We start from the raw sequence: 17878 nt of genomic DNA, 5'->3' as shown, positions 1-17878 counted from the left end.
CATGCAGCAAGGTTTTTAACCCTTGAAGCAATGTCTGATTTGCCCTTTCCGCAAGTCCATTCTGCCATGGCGAGCGAGGACTAGACAAATCGTGTTGAATTCCTTTCTCAGTCAGAAAAGCTTCAAACTGCTGAGAAGTGAATTCTCCCCCGCGATCACTGAAAAGAGTCTTTATCTTCTTACCATGCACATTTTCCAACCAAGCACAGAATTCCTTGAACCTAGGAAAAGCCTCTGATTTCTGCTTGAGATTGTACACAAAAATATATCTGGAAAATGCATCAATGAGAACCATGAAGTACCTATTGCCACCCAAAGAGGGCGCTAGTGGTCCAACCAAATCTGCATGAACAATCTGGTATGGTTCCGTAGCTTGCCTACTAGACACCTTACCTTTCGCAGCCATTTTTACCTTGTTTGCTGCGCATGCTTTGCACTTCATGTGGTACCTGCAGGGTTTAATAGTCATACCTTCAACCAAGGCAGGCATTTTAGATACTGCCTCAAAATGCAAATGACCAAATTTTCTATGAAAATCATGAATACATTCTGCATGCAAACTTTTGTTAGAACCTGCAATGCAACAAGTGTCATCCTGCACAACATCATCATAATACAAAACAAACAAACGATCAACATATTCAGCATGCAATACATAATCATTTTTCTTTGTGATGATGCACTTCCTGTTCTTGAAGGAAACGTCAATGTTCCGCTCATTCAGCTGTCCAACGCTGAGCAGATTATGTTTGGCATCTGGCACGTAAAGCACATTCTGTATCGATAAGTCCAAACTGTGAAGAACAACAGTTCCGTAGCCTTTACTGGGAATTGTGTGGTCATCCGCCTGGTGAATCGCACCTTCCTGCGGTGTAAAAGACACAAACAGTCTCTTATCGTTGCACATGTGGTGGGTCGCCGCTGAATCAACAACGAAGAAAGATCTAGACGTCTTCTGGACCTCTGCAACCTTTGGAGTGAAGCGTGAAACCATAGCCTTGTGCTGCGTTGTCCTTGACACCGGACCTTTGCCTTTGCCTCGGCCTTTTCCGCGCGATGAGCTTTCGCTGCGCTGCTCTGTCTTGGCCCTGGGATATCTGCATTCCCTCTTCATATGGCCTAGACGTCCACACGAGTAGCATTTCACTGCCTTCAAAGCTTTGGCGCCATCTGGTGGTTCCACTGCACTATGGGACGACGTCTGTGAAGACTCCCCCTTGCCCATGCAGCTAGCACCCCGGCGATCTGCTTCATTTAAAATCACGGCAGTAACATAATCCACTGTTAGCTGAGCTGTTGGTTGCACAGCAATCTGGGTTGCAACAGACTCCCAACCTGAACCCAAAGATTGTAGTATCATGAAAGAATACACAGCCTCTGGAAAGTTGAGTCCTCTCTGTTGCAGCTCATGTCTCAGATTTTGCATCTCCATCAGATGTAAACGCACATCTCCACCTTCAGCAAGAGCCATATTATGCAGCTTGTTGAAGTAAAACATAGTGGATCCAGCTTCTGTCCTTAAGTGAGCCTCTCTCAAAGCGTCCCAAATTTCTCTGGCTGAGGTCTTATCACGCAACAGACAGAGCTCTTCCGGGGATACTATCAATGTAAGAGTTCCCCTTGCTTTGGAATCCTTAGCTGCCCATACATCTGTAACTGGAGCTGGGGGGTTGTCTGTAATCACCTCAAACAAACCCTCTTTCCGCAGAATTGCCTCTGCATACAGAACCCAGTCCGCGTAATTCTTCTTATTGAGCTTTGGAATCCCACAAGCATCCTGAAGGGCCATCATGACTCTGGCATTAGCCTTCAGCGTCATATATGCTGCTTTAAATCTTGCTGCGTCACTGCTGCAGCTGCCTTATTCCAAAAGCGCACTTAAAAGTTACCTTCGATTTCCCCAGCATAGTAACTTGTGCCTGGGAGCCTTTTGCCTATTCCCAGCAAAACGGCTTTAAAGTTAAAAGTCCAGCCATAAGGCCATTAACTAGAAGCTGGCAGGCTGCCCGGAGCAGTAGCACATACCTCATCAATCATCTTGACACGCAGAGCAGATTCTGATCCGATCTGTCCCTCTGCATTCCGATCCCTTGCCGGCACTCCGATTCGACTTCTGGGCCCATAACCACGTGTTAGTTTAAAGCAGAGTTCCGTGCACAGCAGAAGGATGAGGAGTACGTGCTGCATACTCTATATTGCTTTATTTAAAGTTCAAAGCGATTATATTACAGAAAGACATCTTGCCTCTGCCGGAGCAGAGAAATGCATCCTCTCTCCTCGACAGCTCGGAGAGAATCACCAAAGTGAAACTGCAAAGAACAGTGAAAAACAGGAAACCAGTGTACGTCACATCCAGTCTCCCTTTCCCGTGAGAAACTCCAACAGTACAGACTGTGGAATGTAAACACCTGTCTCGTGACAAACCCTTTCGCTGCACAGTGAAGGAAAGCAGAAACCAACACTAGCATCATCAAGAACACACACACACAAAAACAGTTAACACCCTGGGAAGCTTTTGCACATGCTCCATTCGTCATCTTTGACTTGTTGCATTTTAATCTAATTATTCTCTCATGGCTTTTTAATAAACCTACTGCTGGCACCTGGCTTGATGCTGACAGGTTCCCTGGGACTGCAGCTGTTTGGCTCTGAAGCCGTTTCTGTCAAGCAATGGGGCAGGCAACAGAGCATCCACCCAAAGGCTCTGCCTCGCTCTGTCTTTCTGTCACTCCTCAAGAAGGTTCCCAGAACCCATTTCCTTCTCCTTCAGAAAGGGGGACCGAGTGATTGATGGCCATTCACGGCCTCCAAGGAAAGAGAATTGGTTGATGTGGACTTTGTAATGCCAGATTCAACTTTCTCTCTCTTTAGAGAGACTTCACTTACTTTACTCCATGGAAATAAAAAAATGCAGCCACACAATCTATGTGTTTATGTGAGTTTTGTTTTTTCCAGGGTATGAAGGAGCATCTCCACCCCCATCGTTCTGCCCGGACACTGAGGTCCAGTGCCAAGGGCCTTCTGGTGGTTCCCTCGCTGTGAGAAGTCAAGTTAAAGGGAACCAGGCAGAGGGCCTTCTTGGTAGTGGCACCTGCCCTGTGGAATACCCTCCCTCCAGATCTCAAAGAGAAAAACAACTACCAGACTTTTAGAAGACATCTGAAGGCAGCCCTGTTTAGGGAAGGTTTTAATGTTTAACAGACTATTGTATTTTAATATTTTGTTGGAAGCCACCCAGAGTGGCTGGGGAAACCCAGCCAGATGGGTGGGGTATAAAGAATAAATTATTATTATTATTATTATTATTATTATTATTATTATTATTATTATTGATGCTAGGGCTGTGTCCCAGATTTGGTCCCTTCCCAGACCAAATTGGGCCAATTCAGGACCTGGGCTGAATTAGATTAGCCCTGGATTGCCCTGGGTCAGTTCAGCCCACCTGGAGCAACCCAGAGCTGTCAATCTCACTGGGACTTCCTTTCAAGTAAGTGGCTGGTGGGATGGCATGGGAATGGTGTTGTTGCTTAGCTGACTTCCCAATACCATGAATTTCTGCCCATCACTGAGAGGTGGAGGCATGAGGCAGTGGAAATCTCTGATGCTCCTGTCACTGTGCCCATGCCATACGGATCTCCCCACCACTTCACTGCTGTGCAGTGCTGGGAGGCCAGGTGAGCAACACCACACTCCCTGCACTGCCCCACCAGCCACTACTGCTCCCCACACCCCAACCACATGAGCTAATGCAATTCTAGGTTACATCCTCAGAAGTATAGTGTCCAGATCAAGGGAAGTAATAGTGCCACTCTATTCTGCCTTGGTCAGACTCCCCCTGGAATCCCATGTCCAGTTCTGGGCACCACAGTTTAATAAGAATATTGACAGGCTGGAATGTGTGCAGTAAAGATTGACTAAGATGATCAAGGGTCTGGAAAACAAGCCTTATGAGGAGCAGTTGAGGGAGTTGGGTATGGTTAGTCATCTTCAAGTATCTGAAGGGCTTCCCATCGAAGATGAAGCTTGTTCTCTGCTGCATTACAGAGAATTGGAATAAATGACCCTTTGGGTCCCTTCCAGCTCTACAATCCTATGATTCTGTAATGAAGAGGGAAATGGAATTGAAAGGTAAAGTTACAGTGGGAGATGGATGAATGTGCTAGTCTGAGTTTCTCATTTTTACCATCTTAAATCCAGTTCTTCACATTTCCACATCAATTATCTATTTTTTTTAAAAAAAAAACCTCACGAAAATTCATCAGCATTTTGATGCAAATTTCCCCTGATATACATGCTGCTGTATGCAGTTTTGACTAATGTCCACATTTTTGTATGCACTTTCCCCAAACAAAATGCATTTTTGTATGTTATTTTAACCAATGGATAGATTCCCCAAATATATGCAATTTTAAAAACACATTGGTTGGCTGAAGAACTGAATTGCAAAATTCAGAGAATTGCACATTTCTTAGAAGAATCATATTTTGGTTTCTGTATTGGGTGGGGAAGAGTGACTTGGATCATTTCTCATTAAAAGGCAAACAAAACTGAATTCCTCCTCCACCCCTCACTGCAGCACTAAGACCTGTCAAAGTACCAGGTTTGTGTCTTGTGGTGGAGGGAACAGGGTCTTTAGGCATTTTTTGAGATGCCGAGGGGGAAACAAGGATGCAAAACCAGCAGGACTGAGTTCCTGCCAAAGCAAAGGCTGGGTGACAGCTGCCTTCTTGGACAGAAAGATCCCAACGGCAGTCCTCCAATCCAAGCGGGTCTAATTATGGGGCACCAGCTCATGCAATCCTCTTTGAAGGAGATCTGCCTAGAAATCCCCTCCTGTTTGCAAGGTGAGCACAGCAATTTGCAGGCTGAGCAGCGCCAGCAGGTTTGAGAAAAGGTCGAGGGCCTGGGAATCCACACCCCTTGCCTTCTGGGATTCATGACATGAAACAGTGGAAGACGCTGCTGACGCAGGAACTGCCCTTTCGCAAAGGTCATGCCTCCTCCTGATTTTACTACAGAGCCCCCAGAGAAAATGGAGAGAAGGCAGGCTAGTGTGGAAGTCAGAGAGCTCATGCTCTGCTCTTACCCAAATGGCACCAGAGAAAGACATATGCAAGAGAGGAATCTGCATTCTTCGGGAAGTGATTTCTTTCCCCTTTTCCCCTCTCTCCTTCTGAGAAAGGGCTGTGAACAGCTTTGCTTAGAAACAGGTGTGGAATAGTGGTAAGCAGTGCTTTTCCCCCTCAAGAAATAGGTGCCGGTACTCACCATGAAGTTGTTACAATAATTGCCACACTTTTTAATCACAAAAAATGCCAGTACTGCGTACCCCTGAGTACCCCTGGGGGGAAAAGCACTGGTGTTAAGAGTGTCACACTGGGATCTGAGAGACCAGGGTTTAAATCCCCACTTCAGCCATGAAACTCACTCGGGTGATCCTGCACCAGTCTTAGTCTCTACTACTAACTTACCTCACAGTGCCGGATTTACGTATAAGCTAAACAAGCTATAGCTTGTTTTAAAGGGAAATTTTAAGGGAAAAATTTTAAAGGGGAAAAGCCTAGATGTACATTTCCAAAATATAAGATAAAAAACAAATAAAATAAAACCTACATACAGCAACACTGTTTTGCATTGTGTAGGCTCCTATCATGTAAATAATGGGCTCCACCTGCTAGGCTTTTGTTATGTGCAAATGGCTTTAGATACCTATTAGGTCCATAAATTACCATATAGCATATATTCAACCCAAATACAGTGACAATTTGTTGTTGACAAAGGACAGCTGGACATATAAAGGGCCCCATTACCTTCAGTAGCTTAAGGCCTCATCAGACCTAAATCTGTGAGGATATAATGCATACCCCCTGAGCTCCTTGGAGGTAGAGGGTGGGGTATAAATGCAATTTTTAAAATGTAGCTTTCCCTGAGCTCATTCTTATCAGTTTGATTTGCACAGGACACTTAGGAAACTACCATATTTTTCGCCCTATAGGACACACTTTTTCCCCTCCAAAAATGAAGGGGAAATCTGGGTGCGTCCTATGGGGCGAATGCAGGCTTTCGCTGAAGCTTGGAGAGCAAGAGGGGTTGGTGCGCACTGACCCCTCTCGCTCTCCAGGCTTCAGGAAGACATCCGCAGCCTAGTCAGCCCTGCAGGAGTTCCTGCAGGGCTGTCTAGGCTGTGGATAGTAGCCTGCCGCCTGGAGCACCGGGCGCGCTGAAAGCAGAGTGCCCGGCGCTTTGGGAACACATCTGCAGCCTAGGCAGCCCTGCGGGAAGTCCCGCAGGGATGCCTAGGCTGCGGATAGCAGCCTGCTTCCCGGAGCGTCGGGCGCCATGAAAGCAGAGTGCCCGGCGCTTCGGGAACACATCCGCAGCCTAGGCAGCCCTGTGGGAGTTCCCGCAGGGATGCCTAGGCTGCGAATAGCAGCCTGCTTCCCGGAGCGTCGGGCGCTCTGCTTTCAGGGCGCCCGGCGCTTAGGGAACACACCCACAGCCTAGGCAGCCCTGCAGGAGTTCCCCGCAGGGCTCCCCACGCTGCGGATAACAGCCTGCCACCCGTTGGGCGGGGCGCCCTGAAGCAGAGCACCCCGCGCGCCGGACAAACATCCGCAGTGTGGGGAGCCCTGCAGGAGTTCCCCGCAGGGCTCCCCATGCTGTGGATAGCAGCCTGCCGCCCGGCGGGCGGGGCACCCTGAAGCAGAGCGCCCCTCGCGCCGGGCAGACATTGGCCAGCCCCACAAGCTCGGGGGACAGCAGGGAGGCGCAGCGCCGCCATCCCGCTGTTCCTCGACCTGGTTCAGTTTCCCCGACCTGCTTTTTGGGGGGGGGAATAAAGGGGGGGGGGAAATTCCTTTATTCCCCCCCCCAAAAAAATAGGTGTGTCCTATGGGACGGAGCATCCTATGGGACGAAAAATACGGTATTTGCATCTAGCAAGGAAACAGAAGAGGTGTGAGAGCTGTCGCTGCTCAGTGGCAGAGCCTAAGCTCAGCCTGCAGAAGGAGTCCAGGTTCATTGCTTGACTTCTCCAGTTCAAAGCTCTCAAATGGCAAGTGCTCCACCTTAGAGAGCCAACACCTATCCAAGCGGATAATGCAAGCCTAGATCGACAACTTCATGTGTTTCAATCGGCTAGAGATGAAGAAACTCACACCACTAGAGGGTAGCAGAGCACATGTGTGGGATTGCTAACTTCAGAAGACAAGGCCTCAGGGTCCACCATGTTTTTCTGCAGCAATGGACATGCACCAGTCTCTGCTAGGGGGACAATATACTGTGCCAAAACTGCTTGCATGCAGATCTCATTTCATTATATTTCATTTCCAGTTCCATTAATCTCATTTTATTGTATTTTATTTTTATACCCAACTCCATTAAACAGCACAGCTGCTCAAGCAGCTAAGTGAATATAGCTAATGAACAGGCATGGCAAAAGCTAGATGGTTCAAGAACTAAATTGCCTTTGGAGTGAGCAAAGCAGAATGAGGAAAGGAACTTGTTTTGCAAATGATTTAAAAACTTGCATAAATCGTGGGAGTCTCTTTTTTTAAGTGTACAATATGTAGTGTTAAGTGGGTACACTTGTTGCAATTAAGTTAGCAAGGGAGGGTGGAAATCCATGGTCAATAATGTACTTTAAGCACATTTTCTATGTGGCTATTGATACAGACCACTTGTGACAAGAAACTGATATAGTGTAGCACAAACAGGAACAGAGAAGAGGAGCTTAACAAAACCAACACCGCTAAGGGGAATAGCAAGGAGGGGGCCAAGTAAGCAATAGATTCTGGCTATGCTCATGAGGTGATTGGGAAATATAAGTATGGATGTATGAAAGCCTCAGGCAGAATCATACAGAAAATTCTGTGCACCTTCTCTTAAAAAATCATGCACACTCCAGTCTTGATTCTGCCTCGACGCAACATAAGAAGAGCCTGTTGGATCAGGCCAGTGACCCATTTAGTTCAACATTGTGTTCACACAGTGGCCAGCCTGATGCCTGTAGGAAACCTGCAAGCAGGATTTGAGAACAAGAGCCCTCTCCCCTCCTGTGATTTCCAGCAACTGGTATTCAAAAGCATTGCTGCATCCAACTGTGGAGGCAGAGTCAAGCCATCATGACTAAGAGCCATCAATAGCCCTCTCCTCTATGAATTTGTCTAATCCTCTTTTAAAGTCATCTAGGTTGGTGGCCAACCTGGAGAGATCGGCTAGAGAGAGGATCCTTGGTGTGGCCCAGAATGGCAGGTCTGAGGTCACTCCGTGCTGTCAGCCTTAAGCCTAGAATGGATCCACCAAAACGAACCAGCTCTCTTGAGTGGAAATGTGCATGACTTGACTCCCTGACCCCATTTTCTTCCATATGGTGCCCTGCAAGAGAGAAATGTCCCGTCCAGATCTTTTGGATCTTTTTTTTTTTTGCTGTCAATTTAATCCGACTGCCTTGCCTGGGACTGTCTATTTCAGCTCAGTGCAGCTCTGACGGAACAGCAAATTCATGAAGGAAAAAATAAACCCACACAAGTTACAATAATTTAAATAATTGGGTGTTTTTGTGTGTGTATGTGACAGCATCAGGAATACACAATGCTCATCCACTGTAAAATCCTGAGGGACTGCAGAAAACAGGAGCAGATGAATCCTTGTGAAAGAAAAATGCTATTTTCATGCAAATATCCCTCCGTAATAAAATACCCAGGGAATATAAAATGGCAAGGAAATGCATGAGATACATACTGCCTGGTTTTCAAAACACAAGTGTGCCTCTCCTTAAAAAAATAGCACTGATTGTATTAACAGTAATGAATGAAGGAGCATTTTAACAACAGAGCAACAAGGAGGGCAAAGAAGGCAGGGGTGTGTGGAGGACGATGATGACACACTGTCTGGTTTTTATTGTGAAAGGCAAAGAGAGGCCAGGTCTTTGGGAATAAGAGAAGCCAGGGAGATTTGTAGAACCAGAGGAGGCATTCTTTAAGAACATGCCACACCAGGCAGTCTCCTGCCCCCATTATATACTACACAGTTCCACAAAAGCATCAGGGAAGGGGGCAGCCAGAATTCAGCTGCAGAGACTAGTTCATCTGTCTGTGCTTCTCATGAGTCCTCTCCAATTCCCAAACATATGGGGCCCACTACATTCTTCCCATCAGATATTCTGCAGCAGACTTCCCAGAGCAATATCTTGCAAGCTATTAACAAGCTCTTAACCTGTTTGGGGGCGGGGGAATCCAGTGCACTGCTTTTTGGAGCTTTCCAAATTAGGTTTATTAATGTCAGATTATAGGAACGGTTTGAAAACAAACGATGGGCTGGGAGATTTCTCAGCACTAAAACCAAGCAAAACAAAAGCACCCCAGGCCCTATTAATCTTGCTGCTAATAAAAATGAAATAGACCCATGGCCCTTTTCTGGAGATGAAGTTCACTGTGATTATTTCTCTGAACCAGCCGTGAAGTGCTCGACTCCAACCCTCCAGAATACATCGGCTGTTTGGAGAGAGATCATTAGCTCGGACAGCGGGGGAGGTGTCACAGTACGGTAATTTATCAGTTGCCTATGGAGAAGTGAACAGCTTTCTCTGGATCATCTGAAAACGCCAAGAACATTTTCTCTCTCGAGACCAGCAGCGAGGGGAGATCTTAAAGCTGGGATTTTTATCTGCTAAAATAGAGTTTCGTCTTCTACAACTGGGCGTATTATGCAGTGCATTTAAAACAGCAACAGCAACCATTTTTTAAAAACCTCCATGCTCTGAAACAGCAGTTGAAGCCGTGCATTTTAGAAATACCATTAGCCTGCTTTATAACTGATGCCGGAGAAGGGGAGGCACTTCAAACCTGGATAAGAAAATGTCAAATTTACCTGTTGCTTTTCAGAGATGCAAATATATTGGTGCATCATCCTTAAGCTGGATCGTGCAACCATTATAGTAACCGCAGAATCCTTTGAAGCCCCAGCACTCAGCTGAGAAGAAGCAGGTGATGAAATCCATGCCGCCAAATCGAAGTCTCAAGCCATGTGATGACTTCTTGTAAAGGCCAGCACTGGCACTCTTCCAGGGTGGTGGTGCAGCCCACCCACTTGAATACTTTCCACCTATCCCATAACCCCCTTCTTCTAAGCTGGTGCCCCTTCTGCCCTCAGATCACTGAGTGCTTTTGAAGCGTTGTTTTCCCTCAGTCAGCTGGGAGAATAAAAATAGCATTTCCTATAGAGTTATGTTTAATGGCAATTCCCTTCTCCATGGAGAAGATTCTTCTATAAAGCTTAAAGTAAAGGGACCCCTGACCGTTAGGTCCAGTCGCGGATGACTCTGGGGTTGCGGCGCTCATCTCGCTTTATTGGCCGAGGGAGCCGGCGTACAGCTTCCGGGTCATGTGGCCAGCATGACTAAGCCGCTTCTGGTAAACCAGAACAGCACACAGAAACACCGTTTACCTTCCTGCCGGAGCGGTACCTATTTATCTACTTGCACTTTGACGTGCTTTCAAACTGCTAGGTCTATAAAGCTTACTTGGAGGCAAGTCTATGTCAGCAGAGGTGTCCTGAAGCTTTAATTAGATGCTCCCTTCTTGCAGTTTTTGCCCCTGCCATTGCTCCCTGTTCAGCATAGCCATTACGGATGCATAGACTCTTAATTGGCCCTTAATTAAACCATTCTTGTTCCTGGGGCACTGAGGCAGGGGACTACTGCTTTCCTCTCTTTGTTGTAATTATGAAATAGCATTATTTAATGACAAAGGGGGACATGCTATTGGTCTATGCGGTTCTTCTCCTGATTGGCTCAGGTGTGTTTGGCAGGGACTCCTTCCTATCATAGTGTGGCGTTTTGCCCTCCATTCATACCATGGACCCTCAGCTGGTAAAAATATGAGCTGTTGTACCACACCAGAGCCCCTGTAATCCTGGGATGGGATGTCCCATGGCGTGTATGACTGATGCATGCAGTTCTCACTGAGAGTTCAGGGGCTATTCTGAAATATTTGCAGTGCAGATTTGCATCTCAGAAACTCCTCATCTCCCCCCCCCCAATGACATTCCTTTTTTGGTCTGGGCATGCAAAAGGGGATTGGAGGTGTTTTCCCCTCCTGCAGGGGTGGCTCCAACTGCTGTCTTCAGTGTCAGGAGTGTGTGCAGGCCCTGTGGCCAGTAGGGCTTCGCAGAACTGGGGCCTTCCTAAGTTTGTTCTGGAGAGGCAAGGTGCAGCCGTACAAGTGAGGCCACTTGGTAATTCACTGCACCTGGTGGCAAGAGCCGGGAAGGGATATAAGGTCAGCATTTCCCTTTCATTCTTTGCCACAGCAACACGTTTCTTGCCTTGCTGCGCTTGGCTTCTTGCTTCCTGATCCTCAAACCTTGGCTTCTTGACTCCTTGCTTCTCGACTCTCGGACCCTTGACTTCGTGACTCCCTGCTTCCTGACCCTCGGACCCCTGGCTTCTGGACTCTCATTCCTGCTCCCACCCTGCCATCTTGTCCCCGGTCCCGATGTCTTCAGCTGGGACTTTGATCGCCCGTAGACCGCACCGTGACATTCAGCTTCCTAGCACCATGCCCTGTGGAAGGCACCACTGTGACTGTTGGAGTGAGGAGGTTGCGGTGATGTCCTGGCAAAGGCAAATGTAGGGGAGCACAACCGGTTCAGTCGCACCAGATGCAAAGCTTCTGGGGTGTCACAGTAGGCACCTCAACTGACATCCGACAGAAGGTGAGAGGCCAGGTGGGGGCAGATTTTGGTGTTGCATGGGATCCCACTGAAATATGAGACTGGTCCTGGATCATCACAACAGAGGGGAGGATGTGAACCAAAGGATTCAAATGACAAGAAAGGAGATTCCAACCAAACAGTAGGAAGAACTTTCAGGAGGTAAGAGTTGTGGAATGGACTACTTCAGAACGTGGTGGACTCTTCTTCCTTGAAGGTTTCTCAGCTGAGGTTGGAGGTCCACCTGTCAGGGAGTCTTTAGCTTTGATTCCTGTGTTGCAGGGGGCCATACTTGATGACCTTTGGATTCCCTTCCAACTCTGCAGTTCTATGAGTCTAACATCACTGGCTGCCTCCATTTCCAGGTGACGTCGGTATCATTGCCAGCTCTGTTCCCGACTGCTCGCTCTGGTGCACCAGGTAAGGGGAGGTCAGTTGCATCTAGTCAGTTGCACCAGGTAGGTGGGTGTCTGTCAATTACCCCCCCCCCCCCGCTTATGTGTATATCTCCTTTTCTGGGCTGAGAAGGCATAGCATGCAACATACCTTCTGGTGATGTGGTGGCAGCATAACTTCAATGTAGTGTGAACCTAGGATCTCTCTATCTAGCTCCATACTATTGCATTTTATTGTGAAGCATTGCTCAGTGGTAGAGCATTAACTTTGAAAGCAGAAGGGCCCAGGTTCAATTTCCAGCATTTCCTGGTAGGGTTGGGAAGGATTTATGCTTAAAATCCCGGAGAGCTGGTGCCAGTCAGTGCCGGCAATACTAGGCTCGATCGAATCAATGACTTGGGTTCCTGAGTTGTTGATGATGATTCCATTGTTATTTTCTTCTTAACCTTTGTAAGCCTTTTAGGACATTCTGTAAATATCCACAACTTTTATATTGATTCTATGCCTGCTTAACTATGATGGCTCCTGGGAGTTTTAATTTTGAGGAGGCTGCCAAATCTTCTTCACTAAAGATCCCAACGCTTGCCTTCTTCCTTCACATAACTGCAGTTCTCAAAGTGAGAAGACTAAGAATGATTTTATTGAGCCTGTTTAAGAGGAGTCCAGTTCATCACCACTCCTAAATTCTACGAGACTTCTCCTTGCAACTAAAACTTGACAAATGTCATGTCCCCTTCTTCAGGAAATTTGAGGCTGGCAGCTTTCTCCCTTTTCAGAATGTTCCAAAACAGTTGCAAAACTGTCAGGTGGAAATTGCCACAACAGAAATCATATCGAGCAACATTTTGACAAAACCTCTTTTTTATTTTGCTCTAAATTTTCTCTGCTGATGGGATTTCAACCCAGCTCACGTGAATCAAGGTTTACTCGGAGCATCGTCCGGGAGCCTCGACACTCACTCTTGTTTTGTGTGTCGGCATAAAGATAGATATAATTTTGAAAATTGCAGCGGAAAAAGAAAGACATAGAAAATTACCTCTTTCAACAACGTTAAGCCATTCTGTTCCATTAATATATTTCTGAACCTGAATATTGCAAAGGGAAAAGTACATTATCTCAGAGGACGAAGCAACCTGGTAATGTATTCTGGCCATAATGCGGTCTCATTCAGGATGCAAAATGCAGGGTGTTGGAAAATGTAAAAAAACCACAGAGACTTGCTTAATGTGGGGTTTGAAAAACAACTAAATCAGATGGATGCATTATCTGTAAACTTCCCAACCTGCCACTGGCTTATGTTAATTTCTTTTTTCTTTCTTTTATTTTGAGGAAGGGTTCGCAATGTTTATTCTTCCTGTAATTGAAAGCCCTTTCGGTCACAAGTCATATCACAGCCATTAGTCACTGCATTTCCTCATTGGAGGAATATGTAAGCAATGAGAATGGCGAGTGGAGGGACCCCAGTGAGCAAGATCCTGCACCACATTGTCTTACCTAATATATGTTCCTATCTGCAGAACACACACTGCTACAGATGCCACATAACACCTGTTTTGCATTTGTAAGGACTAGATCTTTTAGTGTGCCAGCCTACACTTTGGAACTCCCTGCCTATCGATACCAGGCAGGCACCCTCACTGTACACTTTTCCAGTGCCTGCTAAAAACATTTTTGTTTAAAGAAGCCTCCTCAAATGTTTAGAAAGCCGATGTGAGTTTTAATCTGTTTTTAAGTCTATTGCTATTTTAGCTTTTTGAAAGTATTGATAATTTTTCATATGGATAATAGTATTATGTAACCTTTTTGGTAAACTGCATCGAGTGTTGGCTTGTCTTTCGTTTCATTTTTACGATTAAATAGCGTATAAATTTTAAGGGGAAAACAAACAAACATCCTGCCCTCTGCCCTGAACCATCTCTGAGGGAGGGAGGAAAGCAAATGGCATTGGAGGGAGAGGCTGGGATCAATTCACCTGGACGTTCTTCTGAGTCACAGCAGCATGGGGGGACGGAGCAACAGTATCTAGAGTTCCCTCCCCCAAAAGGAGAGTTGCTTCCTTCTCCCCAACAAGCCCCTTCCTCCAATTTATCCCAAACATGGGAGAGGGTTGAGGGAAGCCAAAAGAGTTTCCCCAAGGTTGGGTATATTTCTCAAGGGGCTACACACCCCTGGGCAGCTCCAAATCATGTCAGTAGGGCTTTCAGTGGGGATGGATAAGAACCTAAGAGGAGCTTGCCAATGGGGCATCAAGTCCAGTATCCTGTTCTCACAGTGGCTCTGGGAAACCAGCAAGCAGGATCTGAGGGCAAAAGCCCTCTCCTCTCCCGTGGTTTCCAACAACTGGTATTCAGAAGCATTGCATTCTCCAACTGTGGATGCACAGCGTAGCCATCGTGGCTACTAGCCACCGACTGCCCTTTCCTCCATGAACGTGTCTAATCTTATTTTAAAGCCATCTAGGTTGGTAGGATTGTGCCCCATGGGTGAGACCTGACTATCCCTCTCTCTGCCTCAGCAGTCACACCTGCCACCTCTCAGGGGCCACCTAATGGTCAGTTTGCCTGTACTTGAAAGGGCAAGGGTGTGGTATTTAATGAGAGAGGGCATGGGGGCAACGCAAAGCATCTCAACCAGTTGAGGGTCACAGGATCTGTGTGGCCTTGAGTCCTGGTTGCATTTCTGCATACATATAATTCTCGCCGCCTAGGAGAGGTTTGTTGCAGTGGCTGGAGGCAGCAACTGCAAGCTGCCTCGCTGTTAATCAATGCTTTCTCTGCTGTTATCTTGAGCATTGCGAGCCCAGATCTTAAGTTTCGATGAAATTAAATTAAATTAATGTATACATTAATTACCCTCAAACATCCTCCTCCCCGTCTTACACTTTGCCTCAGAGGCCACATTGGCAAGGGAGAAATGAGCGGCGCCCCCCGCCCCAAATGAAAAACCTCAATTATATTTTGCAAATAATGGGATGATTACAGTTTTTATGTTTGCATTAAATTGAGGGGAATTATGAGATATTTAACTGACATTTTATCCCGATAGCCCACAGCAAGCTAGGTAGCAGTTACATGCTGTAATAAATGTCACCATTTAAAAATTAATTGCTACACTATCTAACTTGCTGTGGGCTGTCTTGTTAAATATTAATGGGATGTCTTGGGAAAAAAAGTGTTGTGACTTGAAAGAATTATTTAGATGCAGACGGAGTGGCTGAGGAAAAGCCACCAGCTTGTTGAGTTGAAAGCGTGGCGCTAATGACATGGCGACTTTCCTTTCTCAATGCTGCCTCATCCCCACACCCATCAGCCAGGATTATCTTTGGCAAGGCCTTGCAGGTAGCGTAAGGCACCTCCTGAACTCTTGAGCAAGGGGGTTTCTGGCTAATTGCCACAGAAATCCCTCATGCCCAAAATGAACATTTCAAGTCAAAACAGAAGCTGGCCAGCGAGTGAGAGTCTACACCTTTTTTTTTTTAGATCTATGACTCCACCTATCTCCTAGCTGCTCCTAGCCGCATTTGGTCAAGCTACGGGGTGGGAACAATCCATATTTCCTTTTTTTCAATCTGTCCCGTGTAGCAGCCGTGGGCTTTAAGCTTTCCAGCCAGGTCTCTACTGTTGCGCGCGCACACACATGTATGTGCGAGGGTCCTTCTGAGCAGCCCTAGCCATCTGCCTCAATCTACGAGAATGAGGGAGGTGGGGCACATTTACTTGACCTGCTCCAGAACCAGGGGTGACCCCCAAACCTGGTAGGGAGACAGCTTGCCATAGGTAGGTCTCCAGGTAGGGAGACAGCTTGAACATTTGTTGTTGTTGTTTAGTCGTTTAGTCGTGTCCAACTCTTCGTGACCCCATGGACCAGAGCACGCCAGGCACTCCTGTCTTCCACTGCCTCCCGCAGTTTGGTCAAACTCATGCTGGTAGCTTCGAGAACACTATCCAACCATCTCGTCCTCTGTCGTCCCCTTCTCCTTGTGCCCTCCATCTTTCCCAACATCAGGGTCTTTTCCAGGGAGTCTTCTCTTCTCATGAGGTGGCCAAAGTACTAGAGTCTCTGCTTCAGGATCTGTCCTTCTAGTGAGCACTCAGGGCTGTCAAACCAGCATCTATCTGTTCAGGGCTGTCCTGAGTCGACCAACAACTTACTGTTAACAACTTTATGGTGAGTTCCTGCACCTATTTTTCTTGGGAAAAGGCATTGCAGATGCTGCTTATGGGAAACCCACAAGCAGGACTCTAGCCCAAGAGTCCTCTCCCCTCCTGTGGTTTCCAGCAACTGGTATTCAAGAGCATTGCAGAGTATAGCCATCATGGCTAGCAGCCATTGCTAGCCCTCTCCTCCATGAATATCTTCATTTAAAGTCTTCACTGCCTCCTGTGGGAGCGAGTTTCCTAGTTTAGCGATGTGCTGCATGCAGGAGGGCTTTATTTCCTCTGTCCTGTGTCTTCCCACATTGGATGTTCACAAGTCCTAGTGTTTTGGGAGAAGGAAAAAAAACTTTTCTCTGTCCACTTTCTCCATGCCTCACATAATTTCATGAACTTCTACCTACATTATCATCGTGCAAGACAGGTGTGCCAGGAACCTGTGGCCAATTGTGGACGCCCAGTGTGGGTCCTTCTCCTCCTTGTCTCTGAACCGTTCAAACACCAGAAGCCTCTGTGTGTCTGATGTCATTATCTTTTTTTTTTATAAGATGTTTATTAGAATTTTACAAAAAGCAAAAATTAACAGAATAAAAAAAGACAAGAAAAAAGAAAAAATACAAAAAATTTTAAAAAAAGAAAATACAAAATACAAAAAAGAAGTAAGTAGAAAAGGTTAAAAAATAAATCCATTTTTTCATATCTTTAAGCTCGTTTGCTTGTTTCCTTGACCTCCTCACGCCTCCCTTTTTTGTATTCCAGTTTACATAGTTAATTCAGCAAATCCTTACCCTCTTTGTTTTTATCTTAACTCTATATCTTAACATATTGAACTTCATATTTTCATCTAATTATCAATCCTTTTTTACATATTCTTTTAACTTTGTTACTAAAGCCATCTCATTTCAATCCTACATCATTTTAACATTCATTAATTTTACAATGTTTCTGCAAATAGTCTTTAAATTTCTTCCAATCTTCTTCCAATCTTCTTCCACCAACTCTTCTCCCTGGTCTCGGATTCTGCCAGTCATTTCCGCCAATTCCATATAGTCTATCACTTTCATCTGCCATTCTTCCAAGGTGGGTAAATCTTGTGTCTTCCAGTACTTCGCGATAAGTATTCTTGCTGCTGTTGTTGCATACCTAAAGAAAGTTCTGTCCTTCTTTGGCACCAATTGGCCGACAATGCCCAGGAGGAAGGCCTCTGGTTTCTTCAGGAAGGTATATTTAAATACCTTTTTCATTTCATTATAGATCATTTCCCAGAAAGCCTTAATCTTTGGGCACGTCCACCAAAGGTGAAAGAATGTACCTTCATTTTCTTTACACTTCCAACACTTATTATCGGGCAAATGGTATATTTTTGCAAGCTTGACTGGTGTCATGTACCACCTGTATATCATTTTCATAATATTCTCTCTTAAGGCATTACATGCCGTGAATTTCATACCTGTGGTCCACAACTGTTCCCATGTCATTATCACAGCAAATACCAATCGTTTCTGCAGCAAGTACAGCTGTTACGTAACGTGTAAGGCTCAGGTGTGATTTCTTCAAAAGCTTTTCACAAGTTGCAAAAATGCATCTGCTTCGGGGTGATTTGTCTTTCTGTGGGA

At 46.0% G+C, this 17878-nt stretch overlaps 2 long non-coding RNA genes across 4 annotated transcripts in view; one reads left to right on the top strand and one right to left on the bottom strand.

The window, feature by feature from the left end:
• Positions 1 to 10147, bottom strand: part of LOC310767889 — a 63609-nt gene extending 53462 nt beyond the window's left edge. For all 3 annotated transcript variants that reach the window (XR_014551096.1, XR_014551097.1, XR_014551098.1), the window contains exons 1-2: positions 10060 to 10147; positions 9871 to 10016 (exon numbers count right to left, since the gene is read on the bottom strand). This is a non-coding gene — a long non-coding RNA (uncharacterized lncRNA). The remainder of the gene's footprint in view (positions 1 to 9870; positions 10017 to 10059) is intronic.
• Positions 10148 to 11557: 1410 nt separating this feature from the next.
• On the top strand, positions 11558 to 14282 carry LOC310767999. The gene is made up of 3 exons (XR_014551157.1): positions 11558 to 11874; positions 11995 to 12132; positions 12718 to 14282. It is a non-coding gene; the product is annotated as an uncharacterized lncRNA (long non-coding RNA).
• The last annotated feature ends 3596 nt before the right edge of the window (positions 14283 to 17878 follow it).

This window comes from Podarcis filfolensis (assembly GCF_964270895.1).
Source record: "Podarcis filfolensis genome assembly, chromosome: 8".
NCBI classification, from domain to species: Eukaryota; Metazoa; Chordata; class Lepidosauria; order Squamata; family Lacertidae; genus Podarcis; species Podarcis filfolensis.
The sequence above is the reverse complement of the archived record's forward strand: the minus strand, read 5'-3'. Positions and strand labels throughout refer to the sequence as shown.